Source organism: Ascaphus truei, chromosome 1, assembly GCF_040206685.1.
Source record: "Ascaphus truei isolate aAscTru1 chromosome 1, aAscTru1.hap1, whole genome shotgun sequence".
NCBI classification, from domain to species: Eukaryota; Metazoa; Chordata; class Amphibia; order Anura; family Ascaphidae; genus Ascaphus; species Ascaphus truei.
In genome coordinates this window covers 27234837-27257721 of record NC_134483.1, presented here as the reverse complement: position 1 = coordinate 27257721, position 22885 = coordinate 27234837, and the positions used below count along the sequence as shown (strand labels likewise).

Sequence of the window (22885 nt, the reverse complement as noted above, 5' to 3'; positions counted from 1 at the left end):
ACAGGGACGTGTGAGGATGAGGACGGCCTTCATCGTGGGTGCCTGGCAGGGGTGAGTGCAAGATGTATTTATTTTATTTCTGCTGCTTCTTGTATTTGAAATGGGCAAATGCATTATTATTCATATGTGGAGAATATTAATTTTGACCATTACTGTACTGAATGTGTTAGGGGGTGGGTGGGGTGTACAGTATTTCTTTAAAAGTATTTATGTGTTATTTAATATTTTTTTTGCGGCACAGAATTGGTACTGCAGGCAAGCGGAAACCACCCGAGGGCTAACGCCAGCTCGTAGTATAATTCCTGTGCATCACCAAACAATTAAGCTATAATATGAATGTTAGGGGGTAGAGTGGTTGTTGGGGGCATGGGGGGGGGGGGGTGGTGTGTATTGCAATGTTTATTGGGGGCAATTATCCCCAATATACATGCTATTTTACCTTAACCCCTTCATTGCCTTAGCGGTTAGCTGCTAAGGTAATGAAGCTGCTTTAATATATTTTTTTATTAATATTGTTCATGAGTAGGGGGTTTCCTGAGCTGAACCGCTTTAATTTCTGGCTCAGGGACCCACTGCTTTATGAGTTGCAGGCCCCGGTATGGGGTATCGGGTGCCGGTATCCCAATGTCACGCAATAAAAATTGCGGCGACACTGGCACCCGATGCCCCATACTGTTGTCTCTAACCCGGGAAGCAGGGGGTCCCCGTGGCTGAAATCAATGCAGTTCAGCTCAAGAGTCCCCCTGCCCCTGCACACTATTAAAAAATATATATTAAAGCATCTTTACTTTACCTTACCCTACCTTAGCGGCTATTCGATAAGGCAATGGAGTTAAGGCATAATAGCATGTTAATGGGGACAATTGCCCACAATAAACATTGCAATACACAACACACACACACTATTAATAAAAATTACATTAATGCAGCTTCATTACCATAGCAGCTATCCGCAACGGTTATGAATTATTGTTTATTAATATGTGTGTTTTGAGATGTGTGTTAGTGTAGATGAGCAGGGTTTCTCCGGAGCATAACTGTGTTGGTTTCCTTTCTGGGGATACTCTGCTTCCCGAGATATAGGCCCCATTATGGGGTGCCAGTATCTACTATGCATTTAAATGTCCCAATCACGTGACCAGGACATTTAAATGCTGCAGGGGGATACCGGCACCCCATCACGGGGCCTGTATATCGGGAAACAGGGGGTCCCCCGACCTGAACAATGCGGTTCAGCTCTGGAGACCCCCTGCACATCTACACTATGAATAAAAAGTTATTTGTAAGTAATTTTATTCTGGCGAGATTTGCGCAGAGAGAGTGACGGATCTCTCTGCTGCAGGCAGATCTCGCCAGGGAAACCCTTCACGGCAGACAGACTGTCTCACCACCGGCTACTTGCCATTTTGAAAAATGTTGCTATCACATGTATTCGGGCCTTCCTGCATACTGTGAGAGCAACTCAAAAAAACCATGGCGAGTTCAAACTCTGACGAAAGTTCTTTTTCGTCGCTTACTGCATAGACCCCTGCATTTTCTGACGTCTATGAGAATACCTTTTTTGTTTCACGTCTCCCTTTTGAAGCCGGTTACCCTGAACTCTCGTACTTCTGACTCTTCCTCACCTCCTCCACCTTTCCTCGCACAAGGTAAACAGGAATATGAGGTACAATCCATCCTGGATTCCAGGTCCTCCAGAGGATCAATCCAATACTGGAAAGGTTTTGGACACAAAGAAAGGTCCTGGATTCCTCATCATCGTCTCCATGCACCCAGACTCCTATGTCTTTTCCATCAAAGATATCCTGACAAACCTTCCTGGAGTCGCTCCTGAAGGGGAGAGGGGTACTGTAAGGTTCCGCCATCAGCGCCCCTCTCGGTGCTTTCTACTCATCTACACCCACAATCGGGTGCCCTGCATCTGCTGCCCCCTGCAGCACATCTCACAGATCAACCATTGCAAGAGTACCTCCTATGGGTGCGCACGGATATCACTCAGCGTCTAATGCCACCTCAGCTGGCCCCGCCTCTATGCTTCGATTGCACGGTGTCATCACCATCGCGCAGCGCGCACCCACTATGCGCGGCACCCACTATGCGTGACACCCGCTATGCTATGTTTTCCAGTAGTCAACCACAGCCAAGCTTATTAGGGAGTTTGCTCCCTCCTCATTGGACTGTTCTCCCTATTTATGCTCAGCCTGCCCTCTGGCACATCGGCTGAGCATAACCTTGTTTATGTACGCTGTGTTCACTGCAGTTCTGCCTCCTTTCTGAGCCTTGCCTGTCCTGTTGCCTGACCTTGTTTGATTTTTGGATTCCACACTTCTCCGTTCCTGATCCGGGTTGGCGTTTACCAAATCCCCACCTTGGCCTCGCGGTCACGTCTTGTTTGTACTGAGTGCATCGTTACAAGAATCTACCAGTGATCAGCTTTTCCCATGTTATTCTGTACCCCATGCGGACTGAGTTGACACTGGTATTTTTGGCAATAGGACTCCATATTCGCGTGCAATAACCGAATATTCAAACAACCACCTAGCAAACAAATCTCACCCCTAAGGCACACAAAATACGCTGTGCTGGTGATTAATTTGGGAGAGGGGAAAATGGGTTTATTAAACAGGGGGGGCCCTGCTCCTTTAATTTGTCCTGGCCCCATGATTTCTATTGGCGGCCCTGCCGGGCGTTACTGTATGAATAATGCTCTGAAATCAGACAAACATCTTTCAGAACTGATGGGATAATCAGAGTCTTGTGCTATAATTGTACTTACAGCTGTACGTATGTAAAATGGGTGCATGTCATTTAATGGGAATTCTTGAATACTTAAACTTTCTAACTTAGATACTCAATTTTCATATCAAATGGACAGTTTGTACTTGTGAAAAAAATCATTAAGGTGTTTGAAAAATATGCAGTTTTCAATAAATACATATTAAAAACATTACCGTGCATTTTTGTAACTATAGAGGTCTGTTTGTAATATATGACAATGCTAGGAATGAACACTGTAGTTCTGCACATAGAATAGAAACACACCCTAATATAATGTCGGTACCCGAAGTGTAGGTAGAGTGACAGAATGTGATAGCACTGGAATTTAACATATTTCAACCCACTTCAAAGGCTAATTACAGTACCACAAATATATTGTTTGAACTCTAATTTGTGAGAAGTGCTAAAGCACTGTGGTTATAACTTCATCAATCTCTAAATAAAGCCGTACAGGGATATATCTTACCTGAGAAACTGATCCCCAGCAGCAGGCACATAGTCGCAGCAGTAAGCTTCAAAGTCATGGTCACGATGAGAACGAGTCCACAGGTCACTAACTCTGAAAGAATAAGGGGGATATTCCAGTAGCTGCCAGTTGTGCATATCCACATGGAAAAAGATCTTTCTATAAGCCATTTTCACATGTCCAAACCATGCGGGCCAGGCCCTTTTACAAGTACAATAGTTTCATGCTGCCTCTTCATGAATGTATGTATATCTTTATAAAGATTCACTGCTTCACAGAAGAGGAGTCCCTGCCCCGAAGAGCTTACAATCGAAAAGATATCGAGAGAGAGAGAGAGAGAGAGAGAGAGAAAACACACACACATAGGGAGAGAACATAAGGAGAAACATCTTCGACACATGCAAGATGTAATATGCTAATGTGATATGCAAAGTATATTTAAATGAGTAACACCCCACACCTCCTCCTATATGTGTGCGTGTGTGTGCATGTGTACAGTATATACATATAGTTACAAAGTAGTGGTATACATTTAGTTACATAGTTACAAAGTAGACACGGTTGAAAAAAGAAATAATCCATCAATTTCAACCTATGCTACATTTAGATGACTGATACTCTATCCTATATCCCTACTTACAGTATATTGATCAAGGTGTACGCAAAAAAAAACCCCAATAACATTATTTAATGATTTCTATTAAAGGGGAAAATAAACTCCTTCCTCACTCCAAAAATTGGCAATCAGATTACTCCCTGGATCAACATCCTTCCCATGTTTACTTATTTGGTATATCCCTGTATCACTTTCCTTTCTAAAAAGAGATCCAACCTTTTTTTAAGATTTCTAGTATAAGCTGCTCTTACTGTAAATAAACCGTTCCTTTTTTGCTGGTGAAATTTCCTTTCCTCCAACCTTAAGGGATGTTCCGTGTCCTTTGTACTGCGCTTGGGATGACAAGTTATTTTGAAAGCTCCTTGTATTGTCCCTGAAAATATTTGTATTTAGTTATCATATACACCTTAAACACCTGTTTTCTAATGTACTGTAAATAAATATAATTTAGCCTGTCTCTCCCCGTAAATCAGATTATCAATTGTTCTGTTCCAGACTTACTGTGACAAGTGAGTAGAGTCAGGCAGTTTAACTCAATCCCATATACCTTATAAAGGAGAGGCTTTCTTGTTTGCTGGTGTTTATTGGGGCTCAAACAGAAATAACAAGGGGAAAAATGACTGAGGGAATGAATGGGAACAATGGAAGGAAACACAACTGCCCCACATATCTATTCTACCTAAGTAATTGACCTTCGTTTCTATTTTACCTCAATAACTACCCCTCATATAGTTTTTACCTCAGTAACTGCCCCTCATAACTATTCTACCTCAATAACTGCTCCTCATCTATTCTAACTCAGTAACTGCCCCTCATATCTATTCTGCCTCAGAAACTGTCCGATATATTTTCTACCTCAGTTACTGCCCTTCATATCTATTCTACCTCAGTAACTGCCCTTCATCTATATTATTGCTCAGTAACTGCACCATTGATGTGACGTGAGGGGGTAACCAGGATCTCTAATAATGGTTAAGCCCGTTTGATTACCTCTGGGTAACACCAGGGGAGTCAAGCCGCCATCGGCATGCTTTCCACTCACCAGCACCACCACGGGTCCCCCCACTCCATTCACGTCAGCCTCCCTCCATACTGCCCGACCGCCGCCGCACTAAATCGCGCGAGCGCACTCATGCGCCATCTAAAAAGTGCAGTTTCATGGCATGCACGGCATCACTCGGCCACACGCACAAAGGCGTGGCCAAGCACACGGAAGCGCGCTCCAGTCTTCTAGCCCTGCCTCCTCGCCCTCTTAGGTACTCCTTGCACCTGCACTCTGCCTATGACAACCCTGGCCAGCCACACACCCCCATGCTGCAGTTCTCCTATTGGACGCCTTCTCCTACATGCTCAGCTGTGCCACTGGCACTTTGGCTGAGTATTGAACCTGTTGCTTTTCTCATCACCCTCTGCCTCCCTAGTCCTGTTTCGTTTTGCAGTCCTGGCCATGTGTACCGAACCGGCTTCCTCCTTGAGTACTCCGAATCTCTGACACCCAACCTTGGCTACGGCAGTATGACCACTCTGCTATCCCTGCTCCTGTCCTTGGCTATGGCAATACGACCACTCTGCTCTCTCTGCTCTCGACCTTGGCTACGGCAATGCGTCTAATTGCCCTCGCCTACAGGCTGCTCCGTCACAGCTGGTAAGAAAGTTCCCACACTGTGATTGGTTGTAGTATTTTGTGAATGTCACAGGAGACCAGGTCTCTTAACACATTTATACCCGCGATCATATGATTGAGCAAAGCAAGGAGGTAAAATAAATTGTATTTTTTTCCACGAAAAACAAACACACAATGTTCTGCAATTACAGTCAAAATACACTTACTGGGATGGGGGCAAACGAAATTATTGGTTTCCAGAACGAAATGTTGAAAAATAAAGTCTTTAGGAGCAATTTCCCAGGAGAGGGAGTTACTCGCGAAATAGCTTAGAACTGTCCTCGGTCAGTGGTGCAAGTCGCAACCGTGTACTCCGGCAGAGCTACTTCCTTTGTTCTGCCACCACGGTAATGGCACTTGGAATCTTGGTATCTTGGGAAATCTTTGAAGCTTGATGAATCTTGGGTGAATCTTAGATTAATCTGATTCCCGATGGGCTGCAGGAATTCTTATAAGGTTCTACCTAGCGACAGAAAGTCGGGCTGGCCACCATTTACCAATCGGCCACCATTTGCCAAACGGTCAGGACTTCACACTAGGATGGGGGTACTTGAGGAACCCCACCAAACTTAATACTTTAGGGACACTGAGCACTTTCAACTCCAGACCTCCACAGACATTGTGGCATCAAGCCAGCAGGATGCCTTAGAAGTTAGGAGCTGCACATCCTCAGCTCATTTACAGTGAGTCACTACACGCATACTAAGTGGGGTGCTACAATAAATGAGTATTCCCCTGACTCCGGTGTCCTGAATGAAAGCCCAAATATGCCCATTATGTTTAATACACTATTTGAGGGGGACTTTCATTCATCAATCTTTATAAAAAGTTACAAAAAATAACATTGTGGCTGTTTTATATGTTTCTAACTGAATGATATGCACAGCAAGTTTCAGAGCGCTAGGAGCTTCCTAACAAAAGTTAGCAAACAGCCGCTTTTATTATTTAAGCACTGGACTTAGAAACATTTTTACTCACACCACCTTATACCTGGTGGGAGATACTCTGAATCCCATCACTCGGTTCTGGTGGTTTGGGCATGTCACGGTAGGGTCAGGGTTATAGTATACACCTTATTATCTGGGTTGAATTGAATAAGACTGGGGTATAATAAAGAGATTTTATTCCTTTAAAGACAGGTGGACGCACAATGTTGGACAAATAACAGTTTGAATATAACACTTACTTAGGAAGGGGAAGATGAAATAGCCCAGGACACAGGGCTAGTAGTTCATCAAGCACAGGATACAGTTCATACAGGAACACAAAATGAAGACAATGGGCATAGAGCTTGCAATCACTTATATGGGATTTGGTCTCTATCCCACCGGTATTGGATAACAATTACCTGGACCCAATTACCTCTTGCGAGCTAACGTGGGAAGCAGGAGGGTACCTGCCCCTAGGTGGTTGGCACATGCGCACATCCTTCCAGTCAGAGTCCCATCTCCCAAGCCCCACACTAAAAAGTTGGCGTCTCAAAGTCTGCCATCTGGGGATTTGTGCAGGGGAACTCTGACCAGAGGTGTTAAGTATGGCACTTAACGTGAATAAAAAAAAGAAGCAAAAAACGGAAGGTTCAGGGCTCTATGGATTTCCAAGGAATTTATTATATCAAATACACAACGTTTCAACCATAAAATGTGGTCTTTCTTCACTTGTAAAAGACCACATTTTGATGGTTGAAACGTTGTGTATTTGATATAATAAATTCCTTGGAAATCCGTAGAGCCTGAACCTTCCGTTTTTTGCTGACTTTGGAATTTTTCATTGATAGTGACTCCCCTGGATCAGGAGCAGCAACAGCAAGTATCAGTAATAGTTATCAGTTCATGGTGTGCAGCATTAATCCTGTATTTTACTTAACGTGAATAGCCATGTCCTGCTCTTTCTCTGCCCTGCACACTTAATCTGGGGACGTGAGCCTTTGTTTGGAGCTTGCTCCTCAAACAGGTCACTGGCCATTAGCATACCTGATGGGCCAGTAACTTTCGCGGGTTTTACAGTGGGCAGAGAAATACAATAAGCCTATACCAATTTATACATATAAAAATATTCCGTTCAATTAATCTGAGAGGGCTGAACATTTCCATGTCATCAGGCCAGATGTGTGACTACCTGGTGGTCAAATTTCAGCCTTCTAGATATCACCGAACCAGAGATAAGATATTTGAGTTTAAACAGTATTTTAAACCAGCTATCCTTTTTTCCCCATGGCAGCCAATTGCGGTGACCGTAACTTATACACCTAGACTCCCTCTGTTCGGTTAGTCCGAGAGGGCTGAAAATTGCCATGCAATCTTTTCGGAGGGGTGACTGCACGGTGGCCAAATTCCAGCTCTCTAGAAATCACCGAACTGGAGATAGCCTATTTGGGTTTACACAGTATCTTAAACCAGCTATCACTTTTTTCCCCCATGGCGGCCAATGGCGGCGACCGTAACCTATACACATAAACTCCCTCCGTTCGGTTAGTCCGAGAGGGCTGAAAATTGCCATGCAATCATGCCGGAGGGATGACTGCACGGTGGCCAAATTCCAGCTCTCTACTGCCCCACCGAACCGGAGATAGTGAATATCAGTTTTAATCATTTTTGAAGCCCAGCATCATTTTTCCGCCGTTGCAGCATCCCTTTAAACTTTGCATAGGACTACATGGGGTTCTGCGGCGGTTGCCGGTACTTCTGGCAAATGGCGGCCCCATGGGCGGAAAAGGAGAACAAAGGGTCATAAACACTAGAACACCGTTAGCCCTTGCTCTCCCGACCCGGTCCCCGTGTATGTGTTTGATGCAACAACGTAGTAAGGCGGGAACATACAGATTATCACACATAATTACATTAACCCCTCGTCTCATGCACGATGGTAGGGGTTGCCAGCTGGGTGGTAACACCTTTATTACTGGGCTAGCAACCCCATCATTACAGGGCATATAATGGGGGACCCTGGAATGTGATTTCCCCCTGCCCGGTCTTACTGTTCTGGTCTGGCTGATGCAGGGAGATCTGGCGTTGAGCTGCTAACTGCTTCCTAGGGAGGATTTTGTCCAGTGGTCTGTGTCTTCATATCTAGAGGAATCTTGTAGGATTCCTGGGTACATGTTTCGGGGTAACCAGCACGTCGGAACCCCTTCACCCCAAACACACCCTGACAACATTTTACCGCAAAACCATCCTTGAAACTCATGCCTTGTGAATCTCCACTGGTTGACACTCCTGGAACAGTAAACCACACACATACATTTTTATTAAAATACAGTGCACATGCCATAACTGGGTTGCAGAGTTGACACTTCAAACGTCCCAATATGGCTCAGGGGCACCCAGCATAATACCTTTATTATTAGCCTGTGTGCCCCCCCAATGTCACAGGGAATGAACTCCAAAATACTATAAGAAAGGTCAAAGCCAATCACCCGAGAGATTCTCAAGCGTCCAAATTGTAGCGGGATTTTTGAATGTGAAAAAAGATGCTCTTGTGGAAATAGCAGCACACCGGCATCAGAAAAATCAACCCGGAATATTTTCTGTCCATATTTTTGTGGACAAGTTCTCAAAAACTGACGTAGTGTTTGCGGCTAGGATTGCAAGCAATTTCAATTCCTCCAGAGAGAAGGAAGCAATGACGTCTGGAACTTCTTGCCGATTTGAGTTCCAGGACATTTCGGGCTGTGTCCCAGTCAAAGAAAGACTCTTGTTTAACGTTCCATTTAGCAAAGAAAGTCTAGTTTTTTACCCCAGGTCCAAAGTAAGTCTGTCTCTTCTTATGTAGTTTGTGTATCATTGTGCGTATACCTTTTCTTGTGAATAAATTTCAATTTACAGTATTTCACTTTGCCTGTTTTGCTCAATATATGATCCTGGTAAAAAGGTGTACAGTAAATGCTTGATCTCCCGTGACAGGCTTATTTACTGGTGGCTACGTTGGGATCATTGAGCTATATGTTTTTAAATTCTGCGGGGTCTTCTAACATAAAGAGAAACTCATACTGTAGATTGTGAGCTTTCAAAACAAGTAGTGACTTACACATGTTACACAATACTAAGAAAGCACAGGCTCTCTCTGTCACTTAGTTTAGTGTCACCAGGAGAAAATGGACAGATGGTTAGGATGGTACTGTACCAGTCATGGGACTGTCCCAGGAGTGTTGCCCTGTATGAAAGTTATGGACTACTGACCTCTGGTGGGGCAAAGACAGCACTGGTGGAAGATCTTGAGAGGCATGAAGCAAGTATAGCTTCACCTGAGGTGTTAATCACCTCACCTGCAGTTGCAAAGTCCACTAGCCAGCCAGGGTACCGGAAGCATTCCAGCCCTGGTGGAAGGGTAGGCAGAGGAGGAGATCGGGGATGTCAAGGGAGAGCGGTTGGTGAGCATGATGCCGGGAGTGGAGCCATGGTAGCCCCAGTGTTTAGCTGTCTTCCAGATACAGTTATCACCACACTCCTCGCCCAGTGGGGAGTGGGAATTTCCTTTGAGAAGAGGTTGCAGTTAATGGCTGCGTCTCAAGTGCTAAAGCCCATTAGACCCCAGAGGACTTATACCCCCCCTCCCGGCCACAGAAATCCCACCACAGCTTTGGCAAGTATTTGGATGGCACAGACAAGCTCAACGGATATCTCAAAGCATTCGAAGATCAGTGTCGCGGGTTATGTATACCAGAACTGGACTGGCTTTTGCAGTTGTCACTGCTATTATCGGGGGTAGCCCTGGAGAACTTCAAGGCAATACCGTCAATGGACAGCGATGACTACCAGCATTAAAAGGCTTTGTTGCTCACACAGTATGCCCTCACACCAGAGGCATACCATGGTATGTTCAGGTCAGGTGAAAGGACAGATAAGGAGTCTTATATGCGCTTTTCGGCCAGGATGATTCAACATAGCACTCAGTTAGTGGAGGGATGTGATGCCACCAAGTATCACAGTTTACTGGACTGAATGTTTAAAAAACAATTTCTCCAGAGTTGTCCCACTGAGGTGCAGGATTGGGTCTTTGACCGAAATCCCGCAACTTGCCCCACTGCAGCCACAATGGCTCATGGCTTTGTGACCAGTATTGCACTGTCCCACAAAAATGGATCTGCCCAGAATGGAGCCAGCCCGACAATGACAAAGAACATTCCACATCACTGGACGCCAAAACCATCTGCTGAGGGGAATATCACCAAGACTGCAGAGTTTAAGCACGAAAAGAGGTGTTATCAGTGCAATAAAACAGGACATATCAGACATAACTGTCCGGATCGATAAACATCCGGTAATCCCCATCAGGGGCAACGTCTCAAGCTGCGAGACCAGTCGCCACCGAGCGAGTGCACACAGAGAGGAGCAGAGTAAAGCCATCTAGCCAGTCCAGGCAGAGACTCAGATGGGGGAATCTACACTTGCAGCCAGTGAAACAGCAGTAAAGACAGTGGAACATTAGATTGCAATGGTTGGGTTGCAATCCATTGATGTCCGGCGAAAACATTTAAGACCAGTGACCCTTGAGGATCGCCAAGCTGCCGGCTTGCTTGATTCTGGGGCCACTGTCACTCTGGTCCGTCCTGATCTGGTGAGACCAGAATATCTGCTCCGGGGAACAGGGATCCCAGTGAACATGTCATACAAGATATCTAGACCAATCCAGGTCGCCTGGGTGTTCCTTGACTGGGGTGCAGGTCAGGAACTGAGAGATGTGGCTGTTTTGTATGGGTTGGCTGTTGATGTGATACTCGGCAGTGACCTGGGGCACCTCATCTTCTCAGTTGCGGTGGATACTGCCCAAAAAGCAGCAATCCCCAGAAGTGTGTGCCCAGCACTTGTCCAGGTATAGGAGCCTTTGGTACCCCTGCCTATTGAGGATATCACCGTCCCCCTGCATTTTGGACCACCAGATCTTGCGGTACCTCAGTCAGGGGCAACGCTCCCCAGCTAAAGTATAGATGTCCTGAGAAATGATGTATCCCCAGGTGAAGCAGACGGCAGTAGTGCAGCAGCTTCCGGCCCAGATATAGCCAGCAGCATTCAAAGATTTGTTTTTTCATCCAGGGTCTCCGGCAGTTGGCCCCTAGCAACAAGATACTCCTGGGAAGCTTGATAGTGTCTGCACCAGTACCCAGGGCCTGGGTTGCCTGTGAGAGTACATAAGGAGGGGGCTCTTGTTAACCAAGTCACAGATTGCCACACGGGCAGTTGCCCTGGTACCGGTGCAGTCGGCACTGATGCCCACCGGCAATGAGTTGGGGCATGTTACCTATGTGTTTACATCAGAACTGACACATGTTGCAGCGATTCCTAGGAGCCAGTCATTAGGGATCACCACTGAATTAACCCCTGCCCCCCTGCATTTGGGACCGACAGTTCCAGCGGTCTCTGCGGAGACTAGACAGGTAAGCCACACTACTGAGTCACAACCAGTGACTGACTTACTGTTCCCTTTACCTGACTTAGAGACTAGGGGTGGGTGGTTAGTGTTAGGGACAGAGTTTAGGGATGCGGTGAAAGCTGACCCCAGCTTAGAAGGCATGAGACTGTGGAAGTCTGAGTCTCAGGAAAGCGAGGGGTCAAGCCTCTTGCTGTGGCATTGCTGGCTCTGGAGTAGGGAGCCGGGACCTACCAGGTTAGACATAGTCTGGACAGGTAGGAGACTGTTAGTGGGACCAAGGGAATTGAGGCAGCCAGGAGTGTGGGATGCCCACTCCATTCCACTAGCAAGGCACCAGGAGGTCACTTAGATGAGAACCCAGCTGTTACAGCCTTACTGCTGTGGCCGGATGCATCTGGGCAGTGTTCTGCCACCCCAGTGATGCCTGCAAGCCAGAGGGTTAAGCGGGGGGTTTGTGCGGATGCTCCTGACCCTGTTCCTAGGAATGGGGAGACTGTTTCAGGGGGTAGCTAAGGAAATGCTAGGGCTCTTGCTAGGGCAGGTTCACCTAGAATGTGGCTAGCGGAGTTAGGGTGCTGGGGGAATAGGCAGCCAGGAGCAGTAGCTAGGGCTAGGTCAGGACAGGATAGGGTTCTGTTCCCGGACCAGATGGGCAGAACACATACTGCAGATCCCCCTGTGCTTCCTGTGATCTGCGTTCTCTGCATAGGAATGCTATGGGGTATCTGCAGAGGAGCAATGCAGTGTAGAGAGGGGGGCTAGGAGGGAGTCAGCCTTCATCACTCTGAATGGTCTCTGGGAGTCTTTCATTTCGCCATTCAGGGTGAGGAATGCCCTGGCAGACTTACGACGCCTGGTCAGGAGGGCACTAGAGAAAGTGAAGAGGTATGTAGGGGCATACAGGGAGAGGATAGTTGCCTGTAGGTAGATATGGGATTCGTATCCAAGACAGGTAGCAGCAACACTAGCAGGATTGGGGAGGTAGGGCTTGAATTATACCCACTGTGGCGATAGAAGGGTTAATCAGGCCATTTATAAAGGCATTATATCGGCTGATTAACCCTTAATTGCATTGGAACTGAAGGGGTTAACTGTATGTGCATCACTGATATGTTTTCACCTACACCCACCTTCTTGTCCCCATTTTGCAGTCCATTCCCTGGCTGCAGCAATAGAAATGTATACAAACTGTGCCAATTGGTTTTTAGACACAAGAGGGAGCTGTGAGAGCTGAACCAAGTGCTGATTGAAGACGCATGGCTATGTATGGGTGGCAGTGTTGACAGTATAGATATCCATTACTGAGCTCTCGACCTCGCAACCACAAGTTTAAGCGAGTAAGTGGTTTGCGGACTAGCTGAAATGGTTCCTCACAAAATGTATCCTCAACCTTGTTAGCTTCGTAACTTGAAAGAGAGAAAGTCTAATGACGTGGGAGCAGGGATAAATCGCAAACCCCATCATAGACCGTTCAATCAAATAAGCTAACTTGCGAACGGAATAAGCTAGCACTCTAATTTTTGGAGTGCAGTAAGGGTTAAAGAAGCCATACACCCACATATAAAATTTAAATTAATTCCACAACATATTGTTTTAATAAACTGTAAAATAAAAAACAATAGGTAGCGCTAATGAAAATAAATGAAATAAAAGAAATATAAATTGGCCACGTGTAGCTGCCTAGATACGTCTCTGACCCCTCGTCAGACAAGAGTATGTCACTGGAATAGTATCAATGGCGCTAAACACAATCTACAATAAATGATCGTATAAATATACAAATACAATGAAAATATAAATATACAACCGGATGGAATTGATGGGTGATCTCGGCCAACGTTGATCAAACATGAAATAAGAAAAAGAAATACATAGTGTAATACTGATAAAACATGTGAAAGACAAATACCAACAAACAAACAAACAAACAAACAGACAAGAATTAGCAAATATTAAGATATACAATTAGCAAATATTCGAATAATAGTGTAGCTGGAACACACAATGGACTTAAAATGATGAATTTAATATATTATAAAAACATGTACAACAATTAAGCACAATTAAAGGACCCAATCGATATCCGTCCGAATTGCCCGCTTACCGAAGCCAGAATATAAAACCGCAGTGGATATTTAAAGAGAGTATCCCCTCTCACAGTGACTGGTTCTCTGACCGGCACAGCTTACAGATGGATTTCAGGAATCGCCGCGTGCTGATGGTGTAGAAATGGAGAAAGCGTCCCTCCACGCGGGAACAGGGGCAGGAGATCACTGTCTTGATGTGAAGCAGTCCGGGCATGCGCAGAAGCGCCCGTCACAGTATTGACGGCACCGCAAAATCTCCTGCTCCTCGCGGTCGCGTATCATCCAAATGGCGGCAGATTCAAAAGTGCTGTGTGTCACAGAACTGCACGGCTGGGCTGGCAATGGACCTTGAAACCTATAAGAATGCTTGCTGACCAGTTCCAGTCAGATTCACCTGATTTTAACCAAGTTCCAGCGTTTGCAGTTCCGGAGTGTGAGGGGTTAATAATATCATAACCAAGTATCATCCCCCTCTTCTGGAATTCATTAGAGCTAAGGGTTCCCGAACGAACCCTGTAAGGACTGAACAAACTTTTACCTGCTGGCAGAAATAGAGGTCTGGCAATTTGCGTCCCTAGCCAGGAACTGCTACATGGATCATTCTGCGCACCCACTTGCATGCGTGCAGGGGTGCCCAGAGACTTTGTTTCATTCCAAAGAAAATTGTTTTTTTTTCCATCCCAGTAAGTGTTTTATTGAGTGTATATTGTGAAGATTTGTGTGTCTATCTGAAAAAAAATTAATTACAATTTATTTTACTCAACTTGTTCGCTCAGTGCAGAATCCCAGTATTAATGTGTAGATAAGACCTGGTCTACCGTGACAGGCTTTCTATTTACTGGTGGCAGTGGTGGGACGCTGACTGAGCCTATGGTATAGTCTCCTGTGGGATTCTTTAACATAGTGGGAGAAACTCGTAGATTGCGAACTCTCCAGACAAGTGGTAACTACACACACTTCACAAGAAACACAAGATAATTCACCTTGCCCTTTGCCCATACCCCATAATACACATCCCATGGAGATGGATGGAGAAGTATCAGCTAGCAATTCTCCAGCAATCCGGTGACATTTCAGGTGGAATCAGAAGCACAACTAAAAACTTTAGGGTTGACACAGTTTATATACCTGTGTAACCCTATTCTTAACATTGAATACAGACTATTGGTGAACAATTATCTGTATTCAATCCCTAACGTGGAGACACAGATTAACCCATGCCCCCCAGCTAGTTAGCCCATGTGTACTGGGACTCTGAGGGTCTTATTTCTGTAGCCCCATAATTAAATCAGGGGCAACGACCTGTCTACCAAATGAAGTATCTGATAGGATCTTCATTGTTTGTAGGTGTAGACATAACACTTACAAACCACTCTAGTTTGATGATTCTCCGCCCTCAGGTAACAATTAGAGTGGCAGAGTCTGTTGATTAGTACTTAGGCTCAATCATCCGGCTGCCCTTCCTGACCTATTTAGCATAGCAGATGGAGTCTGCATTTCTCAGAGCAGATCCAAAATATCATACATATACTCTTTAATATCTACACATATTAATAAGTTCCATTCTGGTGGGCTCAGTGGGTCGAAATTTGCCAGTTTTTAATGCCTACAGTGACTCCACATATTGGCCAAATATCAACTCTCTGTGACCTCCAGAACTGGAGATACAGAAATGCACTTTAAAACATTAAAATACAGGATAATAATGAAACATGGGAACAGGGGAACATACAGTTTCCTGACATGACAAGGTGTAAGCCACATTCCTGGACCGCAGTCCAGTTAACCCCTTGCCTCCCTGGTGAGGTCAGGGGGTGGCCATATGGGGTGCAACCCCTTTAATACCGGGCCAACCCCCCTCTCCCTCTACACTTAGTATCGGGATCTTGCACTAAGCAACATCCCAGCCAGTTTCACACTTTGGATCTCTGAGGCTTTTCATCCCTGCATTTCACTAGACTTAGAGTCTCCCACATAGCAGGACCTCTTTGAAGTTCAGGAAAGAAAATACCTCAGCTCATTCACTCCTGGCATATTTACATGCCAAAGGATATTTCCTGGGCTCACAGAAAATACTGTTCCTGCCTGTACATTTTAAATCTTACAGTGTTATACACTGTATTAAAACATCATGTTCTGGTGTTGTCACAACTGTATTTTTTATATGTAATGTATTGTATGCCTTTATTTATATAGCGCCATAAATGTACATAGCGCTTCACAGTAGTAATACATGTTGTAATCATATAAATAACAAATAATATAAATAACAGGTCATGGGAAGAAGTGCTCCAAACATAAAAGTAAAATTAAGGAAGAGGAGTCCCTGCTCCGAGGAGCTTACAATCTAAATGGTAGGTAGGGGAACGTATAGAGACTGTAGGAGAGAATTCTAGTAAGTGCGTCTGCAGGATGCCATGCGTTAGGTAGCATGTGTCCAGGATTATCCACAGTGCTATTCATATGCTTCTTTAAGCAAATGTGTCTTAAGTTGTGTCTTAACGGTGAATAGAGAGGGTGCTAGTTGGGTATTGAGGGGAAGGGTATTCCAGATGTGCGGGGCAGTCAGTGAGAAAGGTTTAAGGCGGGAGAGGGCATTAAAAGTGGGTAGAAAGAAGACATCCTTGAGAAGAACACAAGAGTTGGGATGGGATGGTGCATAGCAAGAAATTAGGGCTGAGATGTAAGGAGGGGTAGAAGAGTATAAAGCTTTAAAAGTGAGGAGGAGAAGGGAGTGTGAGATGCAGGATTTGATCGGAAGCCAGGAGAGGGAATTCAGGAGGGGAGACGCTGAGACAGATTTAGAAAAGAGTAGAGTGATTCTGGCAGCAGCATTTAGGATAGATTGTAGGGGAGACAGGTGAGAGGCAGGAAGGCCGGACAGCAGGAGGTTGCAGTAATCGAGACGGGAGAGAATGTGGGCCTGAGTCAGAGTTTTAGCAGTCGAGTAACAGAGAAAGTGTGTATCTTTGTGATATTGTGAAGTAAAAAGCGACAAGTTTTAGAAATGTTTTGAATGAGAGAGGAGAGGGAGGAGCGTAAAGTGGACTCAAAGTCAGGTAAGTTAATAGAGCACAGGTTTATGCAGAACCGGGGGATAGATGGAGGTGGAGAAGAGGAGAAGCGAGATAGAGAGAATGAGATGAGATGATGGTCGGAGAGGAAAAGGGGGAAATGGAGAAATCGGAAGGGTGAAAACCAGGTCTACATAGTGGCCATCCTTGTGGGTGCTGGCTGCAGTCCATTGTTGAAGGCCAAAATCAGAGGTTAGAGAGAGAAAGTGGGAAGCCCAAGGGAGAGAGGGGTCATCAATTTTACAATTTTACAATTGAAGTCCCCAAGGAGAAGATCAGGGAGTCTGAGGAGAGAAAGAAAGAGAGCCAGGATTCAAAGTGAGAAAGGCAGAAGGGGGATGAGTAGAGGTAGGTGGGCGATAAATGACCACCACATAGACAGAGTGAGGAGAGAAGATCTGGACAGTCTGAGTCTCAAAAGGAGGGAAAAGCAAGAGATGGAGGAATAGGAAGGGTTCGGTAACGGCAGAGAGAGGAGAGCAGGAGTCCCACGCCTCCACCCCTGCCATCAGGATGCGGAGTGTTGGAGAAAGAAAGGCCACCATAAGAGAGGGCATCTTCCAGAGCAGTGTCAGACTGAGTGAGCCAGGTCTCAGTTATAGCAAATAGGAGCAGAGAGTGAGAGAGAAAAAAGTCATGTACAGAGAGGCACTTGTTAGAAAGGGAGTGAGCATTCCAAAGGGCACATGAGAAAGAGAGAAAGGAGGGAGGGTGGCAGGAGATGGGTATGAGGTTGGAGGGGTTGACACCAGGAGTAGAGGTTGCATTTGGCAGGCGAGGACGAGAGCATGTAGAAATAAGGCAGGAACCAGGATTGGGAGAGATATCCCCAGAAGCAAGGACGAGAAGCATGGATAGAAAGAGAATGTGTGAGGATGATTTGTAGGGATGTGTTTTAGTGCAGGGGTATAGCTGTGTGGTGTCAGAGGACGCAGGTAAGAAAGGAGTTCATGTAAACAGAGAAGTGGTGAAGGAAGGAGAGATGGAAATATATGGATAAAGTTAGAAACATACTGAGGCTGGTAAAAAGAAGTGGATAATTTGAGAAGAAGTGAAGTCACAGCAAATATAAATGGCAAAGGCAGCATCACAACAGTAATGATGCAGTCTGGTTATATCCTCCTGATTATATCCTCCTTTCCAGCGTAGTTCAAATGCATGAATCAGGTCGAGTTGAGGGTGTCCACTTTTTCTGAACTTCCTTTTAAACTTCAGTTGTTCAGTTGTCCTGCCACTTATAATGTGCCACTTGAAGATGTGCTGCATGCAGACTAAAGCTGTTCTACCTGGGCTTATATGGGCCTAGCAAGTCACCTGACAGGTTCTGTCTGCTTAATTAGCACATCTGAGGCACATTCAAACAGATGGTTTTCTACAGCGGTTGTTCCATACCTAGGTGGCAATGCTTAATTTAATTAGGGGTAGAATGAAACAGGATTCAAAGATGGTTTTTACCTAGCATTGTATCACTTAGGTGTGTATATTGTGGAGGGGATTGGGTTGGTGTGTGTAAAGTATATTGTGGTTATATATTTTGGATGGTATTGGGTGGGTGGGTGTGTATTTTGTGGAGGGGATTGGGTTGGAGTTTATATTGTTGAGGGAATTGGTGGGTGTGTATATTGTGCATGGTGGGTGGGTGGATATTTTGTGGAGGGGATTGGGTTGGTATGTTTGGGAAGAGAATTAAGTAAGGTGTGTATATTTTGAAGGGGATTGGGTCGACGTTTATATTGTGTTGGGGATTTGGTTTGTGTGTTTATATTGAGGAGTATACAGTAGCGACATTGTTTATTGCAGTAAAAACCGCCGGCTGCATGCGGCTGGGAAGCGGGTAGCCGCGGCGCGTGGCGGCACACTGTGACGTCACAGTAACATGCGCGCCCGGCTTCCCCGTCTTCCCCGGCTTCCCCGGCTTCCCCGACACCCCTGGAGATAAAATGAAGGTAAGCGGGGGTGCGGGGAAGCAGAGGGGCAGTGTTGTACTGTTTATTGCTGAAGTTTTAAACTTAAATTGCGCGCGAAGCGGAGGGGGGGTGCGTGGGGGAAACGCGGCGGCGCGCGGTTGTTACTGGCGGCAGCTGGGGTAGATCTCGGCGTGCCGCCGTGATTTAGTGCAATAAACAATGTCGGTGCTGTATTTGGTTGGAGTGTATATTGTAGAGGGGGATTGGGGGCATGTGTGTGTTTGTGTTGTGGATGGTTGGAAATATGTATGTGTGTGGGGTGAAATTATGTATGTGGAAGTGTGTGAATGGGGAGGTGGAAATGTGTGTTTGTGTGAATTTTATCTTGATTGAATTCTGTGAGGTGTGCACTTTATGTGTCTGTGTGGAGGGGTGGACGTGTTTGTGTGTTTGTGTGTGTAGGACTGCTGAAATTCTGTGTGTGTGGGTGAAGTTGAAGATTGTATGCAGGGGGTGGAGTTGTGTGCGTGGGGGGACAATTGTATGTGTGGGTCTGTGAAATGTTGTGTTTGTAGGGGGCTGGAATTGTGTGAGGTTGGAGGCTGGAATTGTGTGTGTGTGTGTGTGTGTGTATGTGTATGTGTATGTTGGGTCAGAATTGTGAGTGTGTCTGTGAGTGTGTGTGATGGTGGAACCTTGTGTTGTTATGGATTACAGGTAGCTTAGGACATATATACCATAATTAATACAGGTCACAGGTACATATAGAGTACATATATAGTATCATTATATGGCTTAGTACAGCTTAGAGCATATTGTCAAAATCTTAGTTTTTTTCTTGTCTTAAAAATAAGGGTTGTTTTGCTAAGAAGTGGCAAGGATGTAGTGCTGAAACATATTTCGCTGGTACACAGAGACCTATGCATAAAAGCAGAAGTGGATCAAGTAAACAACGTTGTGGTCAAACTGTAAATGCTGGTAAACACACGTCAGTAACCACAGAAGATTGTCACATATTACATGTCCATCACGTACGCAGTAACAATAGACACCATATAAGTCTGCGTGCCTCGATATTAAATTAGAACCGAAGTGGGAAACCACACTGAGACGAGAACTAGCGGAGACTGGCGTGACCTATCATAATATCTTTGTGTTCGTGAGTATGACAGGCATATTAACTAAATAATCTCTGCATAGTTAGAAATGGATTGTTAGCTTACTGTTAGCTGTTAGCTTACTGTTAGCTGTTAGCTTTCAAAGCTAGCTTATTATCTTTGCAATTGTGATATTTCTGGTTATTTTTTGTTGTGATACAATAAACAACAAACCTTATCTTATACAAACTCTGAGTGACCTTTCTTTATAATAATCTCTCAATACCCCTCTTAGGGTGTGAACAGAGAATCTACAAGTGAAATATTGTGATTTGTGTTTTTGCTTAGTGCAGAATATAACTTATCACGAGGCATTACTTGGGAGAAGAAGGTTAGGCATTGAGCCCAGATTAGTGTGTTTTTAATTGTGTGTATTTGTGTATGTGTAGGGTAGAATTGTGTGTGTGTGTGGGACTGGTGGAATTCTGTGAGTGTATGTGTGGGGGGGAGGGAGGAGGGGGTAATTGCCTATCCTACAAAGCCCTAAAGAGAGGGACTGGGGAAGTGATTTAGCCCTTACACAAGCAAAGGATGTTTATTTGTTTATTTTTTGGTTTCTGCATTGTTTAAATTGAAGGGCTGATTAAAGCTATGGTTTTATTTCCTCAAATCTGTCTCCCCAGTTGTACCTCTGCACATGTCTCTTACAGGTGTGTGTGTGTGTGTCAGTCCTGTTAGTGCAGGAAGTGGAAATGTTAATGTCTTTATTAGGCCTGTGTGTGTTTGTATTTCAGCCTTGAATAATGTATCAGTATTCAAAGGCAGGCTAGCAACTCTGAGGGTGTCAATCTGAGGGGTGGATATTAGTTGGCATGCCCCCTGATGTGTGTGGGTCAATCTGTATCCGGCTCTGGCTTGCTATGAGTCAGAGTCAGAGAAACTCCACAAAGATGTTCAAATTGTGACATCCTCCCACAATTGTCATTTAGTAAGTTGGTTAGGAGAGAGAGAGAGAGAGAGAGAGAGAGAGAGAGAGAGAGAGAGAGAGAGAGAGAGAGAGAGAGAGAGAGAGAGAGAGAGAGAGAGAGAGAGAGAGAGAGAGAGAAGATAGCAGAGAAAACCGTCTCTCTCTTCCCCCCATGCTGGGTGGGGAGGGAAGGGATATCAGGCTGCTTAGGCAGAGCTTAGAGTGAGAGAATATTGAAAGAAGTAGGCAGAGGAGAAATGAGACACCTGTGTATCCTGTTTCTCTGTACTGGAGCTGCCTGTGAATAAAGCAACAGAAAAGACAAGCTGTCTCTGTGATGGAGTGTCAGTGGGGGTCCATCCCCTGAATATCCACAGGAGATTCTCGCTGGCTGGAGGAGCTGTACCAGAGAAAGACCAAGGTAACCTGTTCCTCCTGTCACTGACCTTGCTCTCTCCACACCACCGCGGAGCCCTCAGCCCTCCTGTTCAGCAACAGGTCACAGCTCAAAACCACATAAGAGTAGCCAGAAAGGAACATACCCTCAATCTCACTTAGGGGGGGTTATGGTAAAAGGGTTACATGTATATTGTGGAGGGTGTGTGTTAGTGTGGATTTATTTATTATTTATTTATAAAATACTTTACCAGGAAGTAATACATTGAGAGTTACCTCTCATTTTCAAGTATGTCCTGGGCACAGAGTAAAACAAATAATACATGGTTACAAATACTGTTAAATAAATTAACAGGGTATACATTATATACAAGACATTGCGTGCACAGTTAAAGAAAATATATACTATGGCTGTATGAAACAGTTACAGACCAGATTAAAATGTGAGACAGCCTTAGATTTGAAAGAACTTAAACTGGTGGTGGATGTGAGAGTCTCTGGTAGGTTGTTCCAGTTTTGGGGTGCACGGTAGGAGAAGGAGGAACGTCTGGATACTTTGTTGAGCCTTGGGACCATGAACAGTCTTTTGGAGTCTGATCTCAGGTCATAAGTTCTGAAAGTGGTAGGGGTGAGGAGCTTGTTCAGATAGCTGGGTAGCTTGCCCATGAAGAATTTAAAGGCAAGACAGGAAAGGTGAACTTTGCGCCTAGACTCTAGTGATGACCAATCTAGTTCTTTGAGCATATCGCAGTGATGTGTGTTGTAGTTGCATTGGAGAACAAAACAACAAATTGAATTGTAGCGGGTGTCAAGTTTGCTAAGGTGGGTTTGAGGTGCCGAGCCATATACTATGTCTCCATAGTCAATAATTGGCACTAGCATCTGCTGTGCGATACGCTTTCTGACCAGGAGACTTAGGGAGGATTTGTTCCTGTAAAGTACCCCTAGTTTGGCATAGGTATTGGTTGTCAGGGTATCAATGGGCATCCCGAATGCTAAGTGGGAATCAAACCATAAGCCCAGGTATTTAAAACTAGTGACAGATGTTAGGGTGGTGTTAGCGTTGGTTCTAATCAGGAGCTCAGTCACTGGAAGCTTTAAAAATGTAGTCTTGGTCCCAAATACCATTGTTACAGTCTTATCAGTGTTTAAAAACAGTTTGTTTTGGAAAATCCAGTTTTCGAGTCTCAAAAAGTCAGACTGAAGTATGTGTTGAAGGTCAGAGAGGCTATGGCTGTGTGCATATCGGATTGTGTCATCTGCATACATGTGTATTGAGGCTTCCTTACAAGCTGTGGGAAGATCATTAATGAACACTGAGAAGAGTAGGGGCCCCAGAACAGACCCTTGCGGGACACCACTGTTGATATCCAGGGGGTTTGAGTTAGAGCCTGAGATGGACACATGTTGGGATCTTCCTGATAGGTAGGACTGAAACCAGTTTAAAGCATGCTTCCCTATTCCA

At 45.0% G+C, this 22885-nt stretch overlaps 1 long non-coding RNA gene across 1 annotated transcript in view; it reads right to left on the bottom strand.

The window, feature by feature from the left end:
* Nucleotides 1-22885, bottom strand: part of LOC142468865 (uncharacterized) — a 176570-nt gene that overhangs the window by 16087 nt on the left and 137598 nt on the right. The window contains exon 2 of the long non-coding RNA XR_012788892.1: nt 3245-3337. This is a non-coding gene — a long non-coding RNA (uncharacterized LOC142468865). The remainder of the gene's footprint in view (nt 1-3244; nt 3338-22885) is intronic.